The 23,318-nt window shown below is 41.5% G+C and overlaps 1 protein-coding gene across 23 annotated transcripts in view; it reads left to right on the top strand.

Moving 5' to 3' along the window:
- Mlip (muscular LMNA interacting protein) overlaps window positions 1-23,318 on the top strand; it is a 234,113-nt gene that overhangs the window by 182,687 nt on the left and 28,108 nt on the right. The gene's annotated exons all lie outside the window — the stretch shown is intronic.

The following is a 23,318-nucleotide window of genomic DNA, read 5'->3' as shown; positions in this document are numbered from 1 at the left end:
AGTTCTCGGTATTGGGCAGTCAACATTATCAAGTTTAAAGTATTGCCGAGATAACTCATAAAACCCTCTTTTCTGTGAAACTCAAGGGGAAAATACTAAAAACCTAATTGGATAGGGAACACGCATGTTCTCCCTGCTGCAGCAAATATTATAAAACAATACACAGCGTGCAGCGATGACAGAACCTGTGTTCCTTTGGTAATGAATGCTATTAGAAAATGCTTAGAAAACACCTCCAAAAAATAAGTAATGAGGAAATTGCACCAAATCAGAGTTTGATTATTTGGTCGGATCAAAGTATAGACTTGACTGAACACCTCAGTTCATAGCTTCTGTGTTCTAAATATGAAATATATTTTAAAATAACATTTCTGAGTTTTAAGGGAGAACAGAAATTTATTCTATAAAGTTTGCTCACTTCTTAAATAAAATCACCATTTGTAAAGGACACTGTGGAGGCAGGAGAGCAATGGAGTCTCTTTTCTAAAAGATTGGGGTGTGGGGTCGCAGGTGCCTCAGTCTTCAGTGATAACCCGCTGTGACAAAGAAGAATTGTACACGCACACACACACGACTCTAGATAACAAGATGGAGAAGGGCCATGAACACCTTTTGGTCGTTTGAAGATCCTCAGGTTATCTCACGGTAAAAGCATTTCGAAAATGAACAAATTTGAAAATGCACTGGGAATATCTGGTCATGAAAAACTACAAATGAGGTTCTTGGTTTAAATATGGACAATTGTAAAGTTAGAAGTTTTACCATCCTGGTGTCATTTGAAAGCAAAAAGGAGGAGAAACAAAAACAGAAATTTCTGTTAAACCACAAACAAACAAAAACCAACTGTTGACAAGGAGGACTCCAAGCCACAGTGTAAGTGGAGAGACTTTAAAAACAGTAGAGAGGAAGAATATGAGTTTTGGGGAGTAAATAACGAACATCCTCCAGTGATGACAGGAACCTGGACGTGACATGCCTTCAACGGGTGCAGGGTTGGCAGCAGAAGTTCCCTGACCTGTGAGAGGCAGAGATGACGTATCTATACATTTTTATTAGTGTATATTAATTATACAAGGGGTCTCATTGTGATAGTTCCATAATGCATGTGAAGTACTTTGATCAAATTCACACCCTGTTGTTCTTTCTCATCCTCTTCCCCCCATTCAAAAACAATTTAAACAGGTTTCTTAATTCCATTTACATACTGCATGTGAAGTTCTTGCAGCCTATTCACCTTCTTCATTCTGTCCTTTCCCCTTCCTCCTCCCACTGGTTCCTACCATCGAACAGTCCCTCTTTTACACTCATTCTGCTTTTTTTTTCTTTTTGTCGTTTTGTTTTTTAAGTTCCACATATAAGAGAAAGAATGTGATTATTTGTCTGTCTCGGTCTTGCTTATCTCGCTTAACATGATGATCTCCAGTTCCATCATTTTCCTGCAGATGACATAATTTCACTGATGAAATTAAGGCTGAATAATAGGTTATTAATTGAATTGCAGAGAAAATCATGAGTAGTGTGCTCTTTCCCTGTGGCAGCCTGAACACAGACAACTGACTATGTAGAACACTGTACAGCTGTCAGCCTTCATTATTTGTGGAGAATCAAAGACAAAATCAATCCATACTCCAAATCTTGGAGTGCAAAGACAATCCCAGGTAGTAAGTGTCCTTTTATATATGAACCTGTTGCAAAAACATGTGGTCCAGCACAGATTCATTTGCTATAGAAATAAGTGAATTAAATGAGCTAGAGACTTCCAGATTAGATAACAAAATTAGTTATTTAACTTAAGGCTTATCAAACAATGTTTTAATCTCATTTGGGAATGGCAAAGTAATTTGGGTACCACAATCAAAAAGAAAGAAGCTGTTATTATCTTTACAATGGGCAAAAAAAAAATCCTTAAGTAAGGCTAATAAGGATAAAATTTAATATTAAGGCTTATGGAAAATATTTAAAGGAAAATAACACCAACTATAACATCAAGAGTCTGTAGCAAAAACAAGAGACAGGATGAAAAATTAGTGAAAATATGTAGTTAGTATGGCAATTTATTTGTTCATTTTTCAGTCAGTGATAGATGCAGTGAAAAGCCTAGCAAAGGCAGATTGGCTTATCTAAAGTTAATGTCCTAAATATATTTCAGACTGTATCCCACAAGTAAAACACAAAACCAGCACAGAAAACACACTTTTAATATCTGTAGAACTCTCATAAAAACTGGCCATATATTAGGTCAAAAAAGAAAACCCATTAATTGTCAAGGCAGAAATGATACTGACAAATTTCTTTGATCCCAAAAATTTTAAATTATTAACAAACTGAGGAAAAACAAAAAGTCTGTGACATCAGTAATGGGAAATTCTGCTTTTTAATAAATCTTTGGTCAAAGAGGAAATTCAAAATAAAATTTCCACCATCTTCTTCATTTTAATCCAGCTTTGCTGAAGTATAATTGACAATTAAGATTATTCATATTTAAGGTGCAAACTTCACTGGTTTCACGTTTAGTTATTATGAAGTGATACCGGTTAACATGTCTGTTACTTGCATGGTACCATACTCATTTCTTTTTCATGGTAAGAACACTTAGGATCCACTCGTGTACAGGATCCGTTGCTGCACACCAGATCTCCAGAGCTAATCTGTCTTGAGTAACTGAAATTTTACACCTTTGATCAGTGTTGTTCATTACCATCCCCTCCCCAGGTTCTGGAAATATTTTATTTTCTGCTTCTTTAAGTTTGACTATGTAGATTCAAGAGTCCACATGTAAGTGATGTCATATAATGGCTGGTGCTCTGTGTTTGGCTTATTTTATTTGCTACAAATGGCAGGCTTTCTTTGCTCTTCAGGTGGATTAATTTTCCATTTCAAGGGTGTTTACCACACTTTATTCATCCACCTGTCGATAGACATCTAAGTCACTTCCATTATTTTAGGTATTGTGAATAATTCTCAATAAACATAGAAATGTAGATATATTTTCAAGATACTGACTTAATTTGCTTTGAATATTTGTCAAGAGTGGGATGTTGGATCATATGGTGTTAATACTTTGAATTTGGGGGGACCCTCCATATTGTTTTACATATTAGGTGAACCAGTTTATAATCTCAACATCTGTGCAAACGGCTATTCTTTTCTTCATATTCCCATCAACACTTTTAGTTTTTGCATTTTAATTAGTTTTATTAAATTTAACTGTTCTACAAACGTAAAAACTATTCTTGGTATTGGGAGATTATGCAATGTTATGACACATCATACTATGTTTAAATCAGTTAAAGCATTCTATCTCCTCAAATATTTGTTATTTATTTGTGGTAAAAACTGTCAGATTCCTGTCTTCTAGCATTTTGAAATGTGCAGGATATTATTGTTACCTGTAGTCACCCTACTGGGTGACCACAACTGTTCCTATCTAACTGTGAGCTTTTCCCCATCCCTCCCTCCTTCCTACTTTCTTCGGCCTCTGTAATCACCCTGTGTCCTCTGATTCTACAGGTCTAACCTTTTGTATTCTGAACATATGAGACATTGTGCCACGCCTGTCTTTCTGTTCATGGCTCATTCATGCCACAAATGACAGGATTTCATTGTTTTTTAAGGGAGAATGGCATGCTATTGTTTATATATATCATTTTTTAATCCAATTTTCATAAATGGACACATCCATTTTAAATTTTGTGGCCTGTAATATTTTGGTGTTGTATTAAAACATATCATTGGTTAAGCCAAAATACATTTTTTTCTGTTTATCTTTTTCCAGGTAGTTTTACAGGTTCAGGCCTTTTGTCTATTTCGAGTTGATTTTTGTAGATAGCATGAGATAAGGGCCCAATTTAATTCTTCTGCCTGTCGAGATCCAGTTTTCCCAGCACCTTTTATTATTTATTTATTTATTTATTTTTTGTAGGTTATCTTTTTTTTTCTTTTATTATTCATATGTGTAAACAAGGCTTGGGTCATTTCTCCCCCCTGTCCCCACCCCCTCCCTTACCACCCACTCCACCCCCTCTCTCTCCCCCTCACCCCCTCGATACCCAGCAGAAACTATTTTGCCCTTATTTCTAATTTTGTTGTAGAGAGAGTATAAGCCATAATAGGAAGGAACAAGGGTTTTTGCTAGTTGAGATAAGGATAGCTATACAGGGAGTTGACTCACATTGATTTCCTGTGCGTGGGTGTTACCTTCTAGGTTAATTCTTTTTGATCTCACCTTTTCTCTAGTTCCTGGTCCCCTTTTCCTATTGGCCTCAGTTGCTTTTAAGGTATCTGCTTTTGTTTCTCTGCATTAAGGGCAACAAATGCTAGCTAATTTTTTAGGTGTCTTACCTATCCTCACCCCTCCCTTGTGTGCTCTCGCTTTTATCATGTGCTCAAAGTCCAATCCCCTTGTTGTGTTTGCCCTTGATCTAATGTCCACATATGAGGGAGAACATATGCTTTTTGGTCTTTTGGGCCAGGCTAAACTCACTCAGATTGATGTTCTCCAATTCCATCCATTTACCAGCGAATGATAACATTTTGTTCTTCTTCATGGCTGCATAAAATTCCATTGTGTATAGATACCACATTTTCTTGATCCATTCATCAGTAGTGGGGCATCTTGGCTGTTTCCATAACTTGGCTATTGTGAATAGTGCCGCAATAAACATGGGTGTGCAGGTGCCTCTGGAGTAACAGTCTTTTGGGTATATCCCCAAGAGTGGTATTGCTGGATCATATTGTAGATCAATGTTTAGCTTTTTAAGTAGCCTCCAAATTTTTTTCCAGAGTGGTTGTACTAGTTTACATTCCCACCAACAGTGTAAGAGGGTTCCTTTTTCCCCGCATCCTCGCCAACACCTGTTGTTGGTGGTGTTGCTGATGATGGCTATTCTAACAGGGGTGAGGTGGAATCTTAGCATGGTTTTAATTTGCATTTCCTTTATTGCTAGAGATGGCCCAGCACCTTTTATAATGGAGACTGTCATTTCTCCATTCACGATTTACATCTCTCAGAGATCAGCTGACTGATGGTAATGGATGGAATTATTTGGGAGTTTTCTGCTCTATCCAGTCTGCCTATTTTTATGCTAGTAACATACTGTTTTGATTATCGTAGCTTTGTAATATATTTTGAAACCAGAAAGTATGATGTTTTCTCATCCCCGAAAAAAAGATGTTTGGAAGATTGTTTTGGGGTTCACAGAATTGAGAGCATTTTTAATATTGTTGTTTTAACTTGTTCATAGTCTTTGATTTTTTTCTCTAATGATCACATGTTATTTTATAATAATATTAAAACTAAGTTATTAAAATAATGAAAAGGAAATATAACTTGATGAAAAACCCCAAGATAAAATTTCTATCTGCAAAAAAGTTAATGGAATCATTAATGTTATTATTTACTAGAATATATGAGATGTAATTAAAATATTTCTTGGAAGAAACTTTATAACTCTAAACATGCTTAATGAGTATATAAGAAAGAGAATAAAAGTTACCTAATTAATCATTCAACTTTGAAATTTCAAGAGCAAGAAATAATACAGAATGATTTAGAGGAAGCATTGTTACTGGAGAAATCCTTATTGTTTGCATATGAAAAGTAAGAGAAAAGAACTTGTAAGTATTTTTAAAAGATAGCTAGAACACTGAAGATTTGCAAAAATCAAAAATATGAATAGCCTCTAAAAATGTACAATATAAGAAACTTAGCTAAATTATTAATAAGAAAGTAGAAAACAGAAAATACAAAATAAGCACAAAATAACAATATAATGAACACTAAAAATGTGATGCTTCTTTTCTCATCTTATTGAAATGTATCCGTTATAACAGAAATACAATTTTTGCAAAAAATATGATTTCCTAGAAAAAAATATGCAAACAAAAAGGTTCAATAAACCAACTACCAAAAAAAAAAAAAAAAAAAGAGCCCAAATTGGCAAGAGAGCCACTCTGAAGTAGCTCCAAGACACAGATCAATCAACACTCTAACAGTGTTCTACAATTGATTAATTGTAAGGCAGACAGCAGTGTTCTATAGTAATACAATGATATCTTCCAAGTTATTTTATGTAACAAATTGTCATAAACACCTAACAGAGCTTGCACAAAAGGAAACCAGTCCAATCTCAGTTATGAATAGCGATGCAAATACCATAATTTACTAGCAAACACAATTTAACAGCACATTAAAGAACACTGCAACCTGATCAAATAACATTTATTTAATAATGCAAGGAGAACATAATGTCATCATCTCCTTAGACTTTAAGTGCCATTGTGATTAAATAAACAAAACAAAACTCTTGAGGGCTTTCAGTAGAGGGTAGTGAATCAAACACCTCTAAATTCGCTCCTTCCAAGTATTTTGTTAAAGTTACTATAAAGATTTGTTTTTAAGATCTAACTCAAGGGGAATAAAGGAGAATAGACAGAGCAGAAGAGTATCTTGATGAGGGGAAACAAACAGACATAGGAAACTTAATTCTAAACTTGGCAAGAAGAAATCCAAGCCCCTATTCCATTTCTACCTCAGAGTTCTCAAATGGCTTGGGATTTGGAAGTGTATGGCAACCTCCAAATGGTAAAGGAACAGTAGCTAAAATAAGGAAGGTTGGGTAAAAGCTATTTAAGAAGCAGTAATCCCTGACCCTGTGTTTCTCAGTGGCTGATTTTCTCCCAGCCCAAGAGAATAGTTCACATGGTAGAGAGAGGAAAACAGGGTTTCCTGCCAGATGCCCTCAGGGTTTAGTGCTGTTTCTTCTCTTCATAGCTCAGAACACTTGTCTTTACCTTCTCGTCTGGAGATCAGGAGAGTCTTTGTTGATGAATCTGATCAGCTCAAAGAGGAAAGCCCTCAAATTGTTGAGATTAATCTATCCTGGAGAGTGCATCACAAATATGTGCTCAGTGGTCCCAAAAGCTCTATTCCTGACCCTACAGCACTAGCAGACAATAAAGGATATCCAGATAGCTGAGGAAGACCTTCATCATGAAATACAAATACAAAAACCAAAGAAAATGAACAAAACAACCAAACAGAAAATAAAACAATAATTCATAGGTAGCGTTATTTATGGAGGAAAGGTAACTCAGGAACATTAATATTTTCAGAGGTTAGAGAAAGTAAGTGTCTCCGTAAAATCAGAACAAAATACCCAAGTAAGAATGCTTAGACAACAAAAGGAAGTCTTGGTGATTAAACACATGGTAACAGCAATGAAGAACTTGGGGGTAGGGGGCCCCAGTTTGCTTTAGTACTGTAAGTCTCACTTCGGGGAAGAGGATTCTCAAGTGACATGCATATGGAGGCAAGAACTTTTCTACTTCTGTCCTGTATCGTCACCCTCTCAGTACTCAAGAGAGCTTGGCCAAGACTTGTAGTTTTCCTTGGCCTGTCCAAATGCTGATGAAATTCTGCTTTCACTACGCCCAGCTGCCTGGATAAGTTCAGGACACCACCTGATCCCACAGAAGTGTCCAGGTTTCATCTACTCTTGAGCACTGGAGATTGGCCACAGTGAACCTAAGGAGTATAAAACAAAGTGTGGCAGAGGCTTGGAAAACATTTTTGCGCGGATAAGATAGAACTTGAGCCCACCCAATTCCCTTTGCTTCTCCTGGATTTCCCATAGGCTTACCTCCTGACATGCTGAGAGTGGGTTCTTGACCCTCTAAGAAGATCAGATCCTGATAGTGAACCAGAGGCTGTTCCAGGCCACTTTTTCCTAAGCACCTTCAACTACTACTAACATGGCTGCCTTCTTATTACACAGCTTCTTGTTTAGATTTCTATTGCACTAGAATGTGTAATAGATTGCTAAATAAAATAATAAAATATGTGATTGAGAAATTAGACAAAAGTAGAATATATTTCAATCTAAAAGTCAGTACAATCTTTAATGAACAAATACTTCATGTGCTCCATTTAAGTTGCCTGCTAGCATGGCTATTGTTTAATGATGAAATTAGACAAAAGAAATGAAAAAAAGTATGTCTAATGGCAAAGAAGGAATACATTTATCTCTATGTTAGGTAATTTGATACTTTAGGTAGTATACCTAGAATTTCTGAAGAATCAACTGAGTAGGAATTACTAAGAAAACTAAGTTATGTACCTTGGCCCAAAATTAATAGCATTCTTATACTGGTACAAAATATTCCAAAATTGTTGTCAGATAAAAAAAGTACATCATCTATAGCAGGAATGCTGTCTTTTCATACTAAATATGCTTGTGGGGTGTGTGTGTATGTGTGTGTGTGTGTGTGTGTGTGTAAAATCAGGACATATATTTCCATTTTTAAGTGAAATACCTGAAGAATAAGCAGGAAACTAATGAAGCATAGTTCGTCACTTCGTCAGGGTCAGAAGATTAAAACCCTCATGCTACAAACTTAAAATCCCTAGAATTACAATTTTTAGTCTATAAAATTTTTTCCAAATTGTCTTTCAAGTAAAATTTAAGCCCCATTTCTTGAAAAACATAGGACATCTGGGCAAACATACTCTGCATAAATTTTAGAAAACTAATTAATAGTATAAAAATATATTGTTTGGGAAAAATAAATTCAGCTTATATGAAAATATAAGTGTTAGAAGTTGAATACAGTGTTAGAAGTTGAATTTACTTGTTAGCGGAATGTCATTTTGATCAATGTGTATCATTTTATATTAAGTTTGTTTCACACAACAAATGAAATTTCATCATTGCTTATGATACAGAGAAGTAATGGAAAACATTATTGAGCTTATTCATATTCCTTTGAAAATTCGAATATTAATGCATTAAGCATGTACCATATTATGCCTCGTGCTTGGCTCTGAGGTCAGAATGGCAAATTAAGCAGGTTTCATGTCAAATGATTTGTGTCCTAGTAGGTTTTACTGTAAGGCAATCACCATCAATTCATTTTCTTACATGTCTAATTTCAGAAATGTAAGATGTGCTTACATATCTGCACAAAAGTAGCCCTTTGCTTTCATAGGTATGTAGGTATGTATATGTAAACACTTTTTGCAACTTTTCTTTATGGACTCAAGAGTCCTTACTCTTATGGTTTCCTTGCTCTATTCACATGACTTCAGTTAATAGCTCCCATTGTTAGGAACGGGATCCTATTCCCCTGAGAGACAGAGAGCCAGGCGTGAATGCAATCAACAAAGCAGAGTTTATTGGGCTGGCTAGCCAGGGTCGAGCTCCCACACGGACACGCAGGACCGGTTAGGAAAACACGAACCTGAGCCTCTTTAGGGGAAATCTTATATAGACCACTACCTGCCGTTACAGCAAAAGCCCGCACAGCACTTAACCAATGATTTTGTAACACAGAGTAAAACGTCAGCAGTTGTGCGCGTATTTTCGTTATCAACATTGAGCAAGCAGGCAGAGCACATCTTGCACGTACATCCCGTCACCTTTCGCAACCTTCTCACATTCCTCACATTCTATATCCCCGAGCCGAGCCCTGCTGCCCTGCTTATCTTATCTACATGGGGCATCTGGTACTGGTTTCTCCAACAAGGGGGTGGGGTCCGTTGAGACATCTCATTCCTTCTTATCCCTTTCATTCCCCCCTTTTCTTATGGCCTAAATTGAGGAATCATTTTTAAGGGGATGAAGAGCCTGATATTGTTGGCGGAGGACCAGAAGTTGGATAGTATTAATTCGACCTTTGACAAAAGTCATAAGTCGGTTTAGAATCCAGGGTCCTATGGTAAAAGTAATAGGAAGATTATTATTGGCTCTGCCAGTGCAGATAAAAAGGTAGCTAACCATGGGGACTGGTTAAACCAAGACTCGAACCAGCTTTTCCCGGCCTCTTTTTTTCATTTTCTTTGTTTTAGGCTCTTTTGAAGTTTAGACATGGAGTCACGAACAACTCCGGTATGGTCAGCATAAAAACAACATTTTTCCCCTAGAGTAACATATAGTCCCCCCTTTTGGAGGAACAACAAGTCCAGACCTCGTCGGTTTTGAAGTACTACCTCAGACAGAGAAGTGAGGGATTTTTTTAGGTGGCTAATGGAGGTTTTTATTTTTTTTATATCTTTGTCTATGGCTGCGCACAGTGAAGACATCCCTTTTTGCTGGGTGGCCAAAGAAGCTATGCCGGTTTCTGCTCCCGCTAACCCTAGGCTGAGTAGGGTAGCAATAGTTACTGCGGAAATAGGTTTTCTCTTTTTTTTTTTTTTAACCATTTTTGTATTCCAGTATGAATATAGACTCTCTTCCGAATGATAGAGGATGCGGGGCAGCACAGCCACTATAACACAGAATTCTTTAGAGCTGTTAAACACCTTAGTTGATAGGCACGGGGTGAGTCCAGACCGCGAGCATAGCCACCACCCATTGTCCTTTGGAATTACCCATTTAATAGCATTTTCCCAGGTAGAACTGGCGTTAATAACAGTACATAAGTCCCGTCTGTTCTTTGGCACTTTTCCTAAGCAGGTTCCTTGGCCGTTTACCTGCTGTATGGTCAGACCTCTTTTACGGTCTCCCCAGGAACACTGAATGGGGTTTTCCTCAGATGAGGTATCGTGAGTGGTGTTTAGCCCTATTGCCTCATAGAATGGGGGCCTCACATCATAACATAACCAACAGGAGTTAGTCATGTTAGGGTTGGTGTGGTTTAACGTCAGGAAGGCAGCGCCCACTAGGTCCAAGAGGGGGTCTTTAGATCCGGTCATGAGACTGGGCCTCACCAGGGGAGGGCTGGTTCCTGATGGTCTTGGAGTTGTAACATTAGCCCGGGCTATGGTTGAGGGAAGGTGGTGAGTTGTAGAAGGTCAGGGAGGTGGCTTTACATAGGGTGGCCTAAGTACCTTATTAGGGCCTACTGCTGTGGACGGTGGCCCCGTGGGCTCAGTTTTCAATCTGACTACTATGGTCGAGCCAGAGTGTCCACCATATTTATAAAATACAATTTCCCATGCCCTTCCTTGTATCCATCCTGGGGTGTCCTCTTTGCCAGCTTCAGTGAAAGTGACCTTGATTCTATCTAGATCTGCAGGCCGGCACTCGCGGGTGATATGCGGAAGGCGCAGGCCCCCCCACCATCTGCTTCCCCATGGTACCCCATTTACAAAGGCAAATTTGAGCAGGTCTGGTTTTGATACTCCCCATTTCCATTCACCATCGTTAGATGTGACGCATGCCCATGACTTACAGAAAGAGTATTGTATCCCCCCACAGTCTTTGCTCTTTTGGTGGCCCGGGCAAGCATAAAAACCATAGCGTCGAGCTGAGTCCGGGGCGGTGGCCCCGTAGGCAGGATTGATGTCTCTGAAGCAGAATTGTAGTTCCGGCCACCAAGTTCCCAATGGGGCAGTGTGAGTAGTCTCGTTGAGGGTGGTATGCGTCTCCCCATCGGTGAGTATCCAGGTTTGTTTATAAGGCTGTTGAGGGTTGGTTTTGGCAAGGCTCCTGCTCCGGGCAATGAGCAGGATCAGGAAGATCATCCAACTCATTCATGACGGCTCCTAAAGACTCTGCATGTTTTTGGGGCTGCAAGAGCTTTAGCTTTAATGGGTTGTCTGGGTGCCGCCGTATGGTCCACTCTTTAGCCCCTTTTTGTTTTTGATGATTGGCTCGACGCACGTGGGAGTAATGGATCCAAGGTCCGATGCCGTCAACCTTGAGGGCGGTAGGGGTAGTAAACAGTACAACATAAGGTCCTTTCCATCTAGGCTCTAGGGTTTTGGACTGATGTCTTTTAACCCATACCATATCCCCCGGGACTATGCCATGTTCCGTGTTCAGGGTCCTCTCAGCAGTATGGTACGCTTGAATTAGGGGCCATATTTGTTGTTGTACTTTAGCTAAAGCCTGTAGCATAATCAGATAATTTGGGGCCAGATCATCTAGTCTCGGGCCTAAGGTCCTTTGAATGATGGGGGGTGGAGCCCCATACAGGATCTCAAAGGGGGTTAGTCCATGGACATACGGGGAGTTCCGGACTCGGAAGATGGCCAAGGGAAGGAGTGTCACCCAATCACCGCCAGTCTCCAGGGCCAATTTGGCTAAAGTCTCCTTTAGTGTCCTATTCATCCTTTCTACTTGCCCTGAGCTCTGGGGGTTATATTCACAATGTAGTTTCCAATTGGCCCCCATAGCCTGGGCTAGTCCCTGCAGGACTTTACTAACGAAAGCCGGACCATTATCTGACCCAATTGCCTTGGGCACCCCATAGCTGGGTATGATTTCCTCTAGCAAGGCCTTTGCCACTACCTGACTCGTCTCCTTTTTTGTAGGAAAAGCCTCCACCCAGCCCAAAAAGGTATCTGTGAATACCAGCAAATATTTGTACCCAAACATTTCTGGTTTTACCTCAGTAAAATCCACTTCCCAACTTTTTTCCAGAGCCCTCCCCCGTTCCCGAGTACCTGTATGGTGCCCCTCCCTTTGTCCTGGTTTTATGACTGTGCAGCTGGCACAATCTTTTACAATTTGGCGGACTGCCACGGTCTGGTTCGGAAATCAGAGCTGCGTGGATGTCAGCAGGTCTAGCAATTTTCTCCGCCCCAAATGGGTGGACTTATGTAAGTTAATCAACAGGAATCGTCCGAGTTTTTTGGGCAGAATTAACTTGCCTTCCAAGTCGCTTCTCCATCCGTTTTCCCCTTCTCTAATGGGGGAGTGGGCTCTCATCCAGGTGAAATCCTCCGTGGAGTATTCTGGTCGGGGGGGTAGCGAAGGGAGCTCTGGGACAGGCACGTCTACAGCCGCGACCATGGAAGGACTCACCATTGCTGCTCTCTTTGCTTCTTGATCTGCTCTGTTGTTACCGACAGCTTCCGGCGTCTTGGCAGACTGGTGGCCTGGGACATACATCACTGCCACTGCCTTCGGTTTTTCCACTGCCATTAATAGACGCTGGACCTTGGCCAGGTTCTTTAGATTTTTCCCTTCTGCTGTGCGGAATCCCCTTTCGCGATAGATGGCCCCGTGGACATGGATGGTACCGAAAGCATAGCGGCTATTGGTGTAGATATTGACTCGCTTTCCTTTTGTCCTCTCCAGGGCCTCTGCCAAGGCAATTAATTCCACTTTTTGGGCTGAGGTTCTGGGTGGGAGAGCGCTGCTCCATACCGTATTTCCTTCTTGGTCGACTACAGCTGCCCCTGCCCTTCGGACTCCATCTTGGACAAAGCTGCTTCCATCCGTGTACCAGTTTAATTTGCAGCTGGACAGGGGGGTATCCTTTAGGTCAGCCTGTATCTGTGTAACTTCGGAGAGGAAGTCTTTGCAGTCATGGACAGGTGTCTGCAGTTCCGGGTTAGGCAACAGGGTGTCAGGGTTCAGGGTTATGGGATCTGTGAATGTGATTCAAGGGGAATCCAACAAGAGCCCCTGGTAGTGGGTGAGCCTGGCATTTGTCATCCATTTCCTGGGGGGTTGTTTAAGGATTCCCTCCACCGGGTGAGGGGCCGTTACCCAAAGGGCCTGTCCAAAAGTTAATTTATTGGCTTTTCTTACTAGCATGGCAATGGCCGCTATGATGCGGAGGCAGGGGGGGCTATCCCGCTGCTACTGTGTCTAATTTCTTGGAAAGGTATGCCACAGGTCTCTTCCAGGGGCCTAGTTGTTGGGTCAGGACTCCTTTGGCTACCCCCTTTTTTTCATCTACAAATAGAGTGAATGGTCTTGTAGAATCTGGCAAGGCTAAGGCAGGGGCCTGTAAAAGAGCGTCCTTTAGCTGGTCAAAGGCCTGTTGTTCTCTTTTCCCCCATCTCCAATCCGGAGCCTCTTTGGTGGCCTCATATAAGGGTCTGGCTATCTCTGCAAATCCCGGAATCCAGAGTCTACAGAATCCTGCGGAGCCCAGGAACTCTCTCACTCCCCTAGTGGATGTGGGGGATGGGATAGCCAAAATAGTCTGTTTCATGGCATCAGTCAGCCATCTTGCCCCATCTGCGATCCGATAACCCAGATATGTCACTGACCTTTTACAGATGTGGGTTTTCTTGGCACTCGCCTGATATCCCAGCTCACCTAATTCCGTTAGCAGGTGTTCAGTAGCCTCGTTGCATTCCTCTCGGGTTTCTGCCGCTAACAGTAAATCATCAACATACTGTAATAGAGTGACTCACGGGTGGCTCTGGCAAAAGGGTTCCAGGTCCTGGCTCAGGGCCTCGTTAAACAGGGTGGGAGAATTTTTAAATCCTTGCGGCAGTCTGGTCCAAGTAAGCTGTCCAGATTGGCCCCCATCCTCGTGCCACTCGAAAGCAAATAGCGGCTGGCTAATTTCTGACAATGGAATGCTGAAGAAAGCATCTTTTAAATCAAGGGTTGTATACCACACTTGCGAGGGGGGTAGGTGGCTGAGCAAGGTATAGGGATTCGGAACGGTGGGATGAATGTCCTCCGTCCGCTCGTTTACCTTTCACAGGTCTTGCACAGGCCTATAGTCCTTGCTTCCTGGCTTTTGGACGGGGAGCAGAGGTGTATTTCAGGCGGACCGACAAGGCCGCAGTACTCCTTCCTTTAATAGCCTGCAGATATGAGGGGCTATGCCTCTTCGAGCCTCCTCGGTCATAGGATACTGTTTTACCCAAATGGGAAGAGCGGAAGCCTTCAATTGTATAACTATGGGAGGGAGGTGTTTGGTGAGCCCAATTCCCGCAGTCTCTGCCCAGGCCGTGGGAAATCTTTTTACCCATTGGGCCATGTCCCCTCCTGGCTCCTGTTGACTCTCAAACAGACGATGTTCGTCAACCAATGATAGGGACAGGACATGTATCGGGCTCCCCTCTCGATCAGTCACAATTATTCCATCTGGCTCAAAATGGATATGGGCCCCTATTTTGGTGAGTAGGTCCCATCCGAGCAGGGGAGCGGGGCTCTCAGGAACGACCAGGAAGGAGTGTGTGACCTGGTGTTTTCCTAAGTTTACCCTTCTTTTGGTAGTCCATGTACATAACTGTGTACGGGTGGCCCCCTGAATGACACTTGTTCGTTCCTTGTTCAAAGGTCCATGTGCCTTGTTTAAGACCGAATACTGGGCACCGGTATCCACCATGAACCCCATCGGCTTCCCTCTACATGTACTGTTACCCAAGACTCGGGGAGGGGGTCCGAGCCCAGTCTCCTTCAGTCCTCTTTTCTGGCTAGGAGGACTCTGGCCTGCTCTACTGCTTGTTCCCTTTCCCTTTTATCCCCCGGTCTCCTTCCAAACCCTCTTCTTCCCTTTAACTTAGGGCATTCTCTCTTCCAATGCCCAGTTTCCTTACAGTAAAAACAGTGTTCCTTATCCGGGGTCCTGGCGTGGCCCCCTCCCCTGGGTTGGTCCCAGACACCCGCTAGGAAGATACGGGCCATTTCTCTTTGTTGCTTTTGGTTTTCCTTAGCCTGGAACTCCCTGTCCTCCTTTCTCAATTTTTCCTGGGCCTCCCTGTCTTCCTTTCTCCACCTTTCCTCCCTTTCTTCTGGAGTTTCCCTAGCGGTAAAGACCTTCTCCGCTATCTGTAGCATTTCCCTAATGGTCATTTCCCCTAAGTTTTCCTGTTTATTGAGTTTTCTCCTAATGTCTGGAGCTGCCTGATTAATGAATGAGAATACCACAGCAGACCGGTGGATCTCCGCCTTGGGGTCAATAGGGGTGTACTGATGGTATGCTTCGTAGAGGCGCTCTAAGAAACCGGCCGCGCTCTAAGAAACCGGCCGTGCTTTCGTTTTCCCCTTGGACAACTGCTTTTACTTTTGCAAAGTTGGTGGGCTTTCTAGCGGCCGCTCGGAGACCGGCCATAAGAGTCTGGCGGTAGATTCGGAAACGCTCCCTACCTTCTGCAGTCCTGAAATCCCAATCAGGGCGGCGTAGGGGAAAAGCCTCGTCTATGGCCGGTTGGAGGGTTGTGGGTCTCCCATTATCCCCCAAGACGTTCTTCCTTGCTTCATTGAGGATGCGCTCTTGTTCTTCCGTCGTAAAAAGAGTATTGAGCAGCTGATGACAGTCATCCCAAGTGGGACGGTGTGTATGCATGATGGACTCCAGGAGATCTATGAGACACTTGGGGTCTTCTGAAAAGGGCGGGTTCTGCATCCTCCAGTTATATAGATCACTGGAGGAGAAGGGCCAGTACTGAAACTGTTGCCCCCCTCCCGGTCCCCCTTGGCCTACCGTCTGGACTGGAAATGTGGGGACAGTTTCCTCCCCCTGTGTTGATGAGGAGGGCCCATCTTCCCCCTCCCTTTCCCGAACCCCTCCGGGGCTGAGTCTTTGACTCATTCCTCCTCCTGCTGCCAGTCCTGTTGAGGAGGATGAGGAAATTTCCTCCTCCGGGGCACTGGCTTGGCCAGGGGGAGTCACGTATGGAGGCGGCCGATCTTCCTCTGCCCCTGCGAGGGATGGGTAAAAGGGGGAACTTTCTGGTAAGACCGGAGATGGTAAGGGAGGTGCCCTATTCTGAGGACCGGTCAGGGTGGGAAGAGGAAGTTTCTCTTCCTCCTCCTTTATGACCAAGGTGGGCGTGACTGGGGTTTTAGCCCCGGGAGCCGAGCTGGAGGGGTGAGTCAGAAAAGCTGTTAACCAAGTGGGGGGGGGTTCCTCGCCAGATCCTCCCAAACCATAATGTAAGGGACTTGGTCTGGATGGCCTCGATTGCCTGGCCGAAAAATGACTGCTTTAACCTTAGTGATCATGTCTAGGGAGAGGGAGCCTTGAATGGGCCACCCGACTCCGAAGGTGGGCCACTCTGCAGAACAAAAGGTGTCAAACTTACCTTTCTTGATGACCAGGCCCGCATTTAAGGCCCTTTCTTTAACTTCTGAAAAGTGAGAAAGGATCAAAGACTTTGGGGTTGTTTGTCCCTGTCCCATTGTGGAAGGAGAATCAAACACCAAGAGAGATAGAACAAAAAGGGTAAAGGCAACAATAATTCCACACACACACAACACTCTCCAGCACTCACTCGGACCGGTCCTTCTCTCACACTGGTGCGCACCCCATTCAACCTCCTCACCGTCCAACTGGGATATCAGGCCGAAAGGCGTCCACTTGACGGGTGGTTGGTCGACTAGCTCAATTAGTTCTTCACCTGGCACCAGGATTCCTAAAATGCTCGAGCCCAAATGCGAGGAGAACCTCTCCCGGCAGGACCCTGCGGTCCTCCTAATGAAATTCTCAGAATAGAACTCCCTGGGGATTGGCCGAATCCCCGCCGCGGCCCAAATGGAACACTCAAGTTCCTCCAAATGAGGGTCTTGGATCCCCTCCCAACGACTAGGACTTGGGATCGCCCCTGTTTTCTCCCGGGCAAGTTCTGTCTCTCGAGAAAATGGAATCACGGTGGGACCTCCAAATGTTAGGAACGGGAATCCTATTCCCCCGAGAGACAGAGAGCAAGGCGTGAATGCAATCAACAAAGCAGAGTTTATTGGGCTGGCTAGCCAGGGTCGAGCTCCCACACGGACACGCAGGACCGGTTAGGAAAACACGACCCTGAGCCTCTTTAGGGGAAATCTTATATAGACCACTACCTGCCGTTACAGCAAAAGCCCGCACAGCACTTAACCAATGATTTTGTAACACAGAGTAAAAGGTCAGCAGTTGCGCGCGTATTTTCGTTATCAACATTGAGCAAGCAGGCAGAGCACATCTTGCACGTACATCCCGTCACCTTTCCAACCTTCTCACATTCCTCACATTCTATATCCCCGAGCCGAGCCCTGCTGCCCTGCTTATCTTATCTACACGGGGCATCTGGTACCGGTTTCTCCAACAAGGGGGTGGGGTCCGTTGAGACATCTCATTCCTTCTTATCCCTTTCACCATTTCCTCAGTCTTTTGAATTCATGCCCTTCCCATGTTAAAGAACATCCTACATAAGCTCTGTTGCCTCTCCTCTCTTAAGGAACTTCTCTATTTGCCTCACTGCCAGCTTCTCTCCAAGAAGTCACTGCATGCAGTTGAGGACTTCATTCCTTCCAGACTCATTGACATATCTCTTCTTGATCCCCTTACCCCTACTAAACTCACCTCAATAACCTACTGCACAGTGGACTAAACCCAGGATTCTGACTCTTTACTCATATATTAACACCCCCTCAATGCTCTCTTTCCTCTTCCAAATTATTCTAGGTGAAGTCAGAAGTCCTTGAATTCATAATTTCCACTGCATCTAACTCTTTAGTGAAGATTTGTATAGAGCTAGCCAATCCTTTTTGGATAGGTTCTCTCCTTCCTTACACTTTTCTCCTCTCATTACTTCAGGAAACACTCTGTAGGCCTTGTTTTGTTGTGCAGAGGTGGCTGGAGGTGGGGGACAGAAGGGAATTGTTGAAAAAAGACAAACAATGCACTATGAACACAGGTGTCTTGTGGGGAACACCTCACGAGAAGTTTTCTTCTTACTAGTTAGAGGTTCTGATATCCATGTATAGCAGACCTAAGTCACACTGTGTTGACTTTTGTCCACTGACTTACTCTTTATGCCTTTCTTCTTCCCAGGATGTGATAGTCCCTCACAAGCCTGTTTCGCTCCATCCTTTATATCAGACTAAACTCTATCCTCCTGCTAAGTCCCTGCTGAATCCACAGACTTTCTCACATGCTCACTGTCTTACCCCAGGACCCTTCAGTTGTCTGTCCTCCTTCTCACTGAGGGACAAACAGGAAAATTCTCACACCCTCTTTAGTCACAACGCATTCAACAAGGTGAGAATTCTCTGCCCAAACAAGCATCATTCTGTGCTGTGAACCTTTGTTATGCTCAACTTTTAAAATTGAATGTAGAGGAAACTTACAGATTAAGAAAAAAGATTTAGCAGTTAAATGTATTAAGAACACTAAATATTTGCCTTGTAGCCATATTACCTGATATGCTAATAAAAATGGACTTTGGGAAATAATAAAAATTTATTTTTCCTTTCAAAGTCATTTCCTGATCTGTGTTCCTTGTTGTTTTATGTTCCAACCCCAAAGTGGAAATGGCAAGAAACTTTCCAAATCTTACGAGATGCCATTATTCATTAATGGTCAAGTCTTAGTTCACTGTCTTTAAAAGTGTTTTTAAATAACGGAGACTTGATGAGGAGGTACTTATAATTACAGTCAGTGGACAAAGAAATACTTAGAATTGCCTCAGGTATCTGCAAAATAACAGTGATATTTTATTTTAAAATGTGGGCTATCTGTCTCACAGTGTATAAAAATTATACATAAGTATAATAATAAGTACATAAAAATTATATAGTATTCCCCACCGGGAATACATATATTTACATACTCTGTATTGTATGTATAATATGTTTGAACATGTATAAAACAAAATAAGTGAAAACATATTTATTGCTGGCTTTGGAATGTCAGCTGTGCTCTGGTAGAAGCAAGTAGCAACCCGTCTGTGGCTTATGTTCCAGTGCCCCTTGATCTTTGAGTGTTATCAAGACAAGGCAGCTATCATAGATTCTAGTACCCTGAAAATGTCCTAAAACTGCTGACGTGAAACCGTACCTTCAGTTATGTTTTTTGGCATAGTTTTTAATCTTGTATTTATCTTTCAAATTCTCTCTGTCTAATGAAATATATCTTTGTAGTTGAAAATCAATCAATCAAGGGCATCTTCCAGTATGTGGTTGAATAAAATTCCTTGGGACTGAACACATTAATTTTAGAAAAAATATTTAGAAATCTAGTCTAGACAGACAATTGTCTGAAAAGTGAGCACAACTATATAAAGAGGAATTAGCTTCATCTATTTTATTTCATTTGTGATGACTTAACTGTCAGTCCTGAACTGAAAAACTTTTAGGATATCTGTGTTCTGCCAACAGAGTTCAGGAAGACATTTTGGTTAACTTCCTTATTTCTTGCTCTTAATGTTGAAAAAGAAGTGTAACAGCAAAAGTGTGATATTTAAAGTTCATTTTATATTATTTGAAATTCTCCACGATGTGATGCTTATCAGCATTTATGAAAACCATTTAGTTTTTAGAGTTAATAATTCAGATAATAATGTAACTTTTCTTATAAATTATTACCTATGATAGGGTTCTGGTTATATTGTATAGATATCAATGAAATGAAATAGTTCATTCTTTTGATATTTTAATGATGTTTTCTAGAACTGTTTAATAAGGACAGACTCAGTAATTCACTCATATTTTGGCTTTTGCTTGTCCAGGATGTGAAAAAAAAAATATAAAAGTCATGGGACTCTGGATATGGTGGCACAGCCTGTAGTCCCTGCTACTTGGGAAGCTGAAGTAACAGCTTGGGTAACACAGCAAGAACCTGGTTCAAAAACAAAAGTAAAAGCTGTGTGAGTTTGGACAGCTATTTTCAGTCCATACATCTTTCATAATATATTTTGTCTCTCGGAGTCTAATAATTTAATACCAAATATAGAATTATTTATATCCAAAATATAAAAACCATCACCATAAACCTCTGGTTAGACTGTATTAATATTTAACTACTTAGTCTTATATCTCTATTAGTCCTATTAAAATATATGATGTAACCAATCTGATATCTATGTTTATAATCCTTGTATTAAAGAGATTGGGCTGATAACCTACTAATTGGTCAACTTTTCTTTTTTGCTTAAAATATCTTCTTGCATGCATTGTAACACATAATCTGCCAGCTAAATTACCTTTATATCCATTCTTAACATCATTCGCAAGTCTAACCTTACAACTTTACCTACTAGGTTCACCTTCAAATTCAAGTCTTCCCACTCTTTCCTCTGGAGAACCACACTGAACTTGACTTACCCATCTTGAGGTTCCCTCATAACCTGGGGGTACAGGAGGTATTCAACAAGTTTTACTCTTCTGTCAATTGATTCTTTAGTACATTCTTCTGCAATTTTTATCAAAATCCTTATGTCCTAAGTTCCCACCCTAATCAATTTCCTCCTTTCTTCCTTTCTAACTTTTAAGACAGAGTGCTATAATGCCATGCCACACGACATCATACAATGATGCTCAGACACTTTCTTTTTTTCTTGTCATAACCAGTCTACCCATCTTCCTTTCTTTCTTCCAGTTCCATGAAAAAAAGTCATTCCTTTTACTTTTTGCTGTAATCCTTGATGTTGGGCAAGTCATTTAGCCTTTGCACCTCTGTTACTTACCTTCAAAATGGAGAGTGTATCACCTTATTAGAGTATTATAGAATGAATGGACTTATATGTATAAGGCATGGTAGCCTGGTGCCTGAAAAATAACAATTGTTTAATCTTGTACACTATTACTATAATTAAATATATGAAATAACCAAGTTGGTGTCTTTGTTTTTCTATGTTTATGTCCTTGTGTTTAGTATCAATATCATACTAACTTATGTCAGAACTGTATAACTAGTTTATAACAAGAATCATAAAGATGTAAATTTTATTTATTTATTTATTTATTTTTTATTCCATCACCTCCCAATTGCACCTGTGATCAAGCTTTCCATCACAGTGGACTCTCAGAAGACCCAAACTACACCCAAATCATAGCAGGTTCTGAGATGCCAAAGACAGACATTGATTTGTTTTTCTGTGTATTCATAACATGCTTTTACTTATCTACTTATTTTAGACACTGTGTATCCCTGGCTGGCCTCGAACTTGTGATCTTTTTGCCTCAGTCTTCTTTATTTTTTCCCAATCAGAAAGTTTGTTTTTTTTTTTTGCTCTTAACTCTACCTTTTGCTCTTTTTTTTTTCATTTTTCTTTTATTATTCATATGTGCATACAAGGATTGGTTCATTTCTCCCCACTGCCCCCACCCCCTCCCTTACCACCCACTCCACCCCCTCCTTCTCCCCCCCTCCAATACCCAGCAGAAACTATTTTGCCCTTATTTCTAATCTTGTTGTAGAGAGAGTATAAGCAATAATAGGAAGGAACAAGAGTTTTTGCTAGTTGAGATAAGGATAGCTATACAGGGCATTGACTCACATTGATTTCCTGTGCGTGGGTGTTACCTTCTAGGTTAATTCTTTTTGATCTCACCTTTTCTCTAGTACCTGTTCCCCTTTTCCTATTGGCCTCAGTTGCTTTGAGGTATCTGCTTTAGTTTCTCTGCGTTAAGGGAAACAAATGCTAGTTAGTTTTTTAGGTGTCTTACCTATCCTCATCCCTCCCTTGTGTGCTCTCGCTTTTATCATGTGCTCATAGTCTAATCCCCTTGTTGTGTTTGCCCTTGATCTAATGTCCACATATGAGGGAGAACATACGATTTTTGTTTTTTTGAGCCAGGCTAACCTCACTCAGAATGATGTTCTCCAATTCCATCCATTTACCAGCGAATGATAACATTTCGTTCTTCTTCATGGCTGCATAAAATTCCATTGTGTACAGATACCACATTTTCTTAATCCATTCATCAGTGGTGGGACATCTTGGCTGTTTCCATAACTTGGCTATTGTGAATAGTGCCGCAATAAATATGGATGTGCAGGTGCCTCTGGAGTAACAGTCTTTTGGGTATATCCCCAAGAGTGGTATTGCTGGATCAAATGGTAGATCGATGTCCAGTAAAGCTGTAAATTTTATTATGAAACCTTCTGAAATTGTCATTCCTATTGCTTTCTTGAATGTCATTTGTTCTTTCTTCATTGGATGCTTTGCCTTAGTGTGCAGAAACCTAGAACAAAACCAAAAAAAAAAAAAAAGAAAATCCAAAAGAACCAACAACAAATCAAAAGGAGCACTTCCCTGTATTTTTCCTTGATTCCACTGCAAATCTAGCAATTTCAACATTTTCTTTCTCTCAAAATGGTCGATAATCATCATCTCCATCCTGCTCTATAAACTCTTTAATCCATTCTCAAAAGCATTCTGACTTTTGCTTCTACCATTCTACTGAAATTGCTCTGACAAAGGGAAACTGCTTGTCAGCAAACTGAGCTGAATTTTCTCAGTCCTCTGTCTCTTTATATCTGTGTAGTCCTTGATACAGGTGACTATTCCCTGTTCAGTTACTCTCCTGACTACTTCGGGGGTATTTATACATCCCAGCTCCCTGATTGCTCCTTTACATTTCCTTTTGGCTCCCCTACATCTTCTCCCTCCTCCCCCTCCTCCCCCTCCTTCCCCTGCACCTCGTCCTCCTCCTCCTCTTCTTCGTCTTCTTTTTCAGTAATGGATATTGAATCTAAATTTTGCCCATGCTCAGCAAGCACTCTACCACTGAACTACACCCCAGATATAGTTTATTTTATTTTGAGATACAGTCTCACTAAGCTGTCCAGGCTGGCCACAAAATTCTGATCCTCTTGCCTTAGCTCCCTACGTAGCTGGAATTACAGTCATGTGCCACTATGCCCATCTTACCTCTTCTTTCTAATTGTTTTACTTCAGATATACAACCATGCACCTCGGT

Source organism: Castor canadensis, chromosome 8 (assembly GCF_047511655.1).
Source record: "Castor canadensis chromosome 8, mCasCan1.hap1v2, whole genome shotgun sequence".
Taxonomy (NCBI): Eukaryota; Metazoa; Chordata; class Mammalia; order Rodentia; family Castoridae; genus Castor; species Castor canadensis.
Note: the sequence above shows the minus strand (reverse complement) of the source record. Positions and strands in the feature narration are given on the sequence as shown.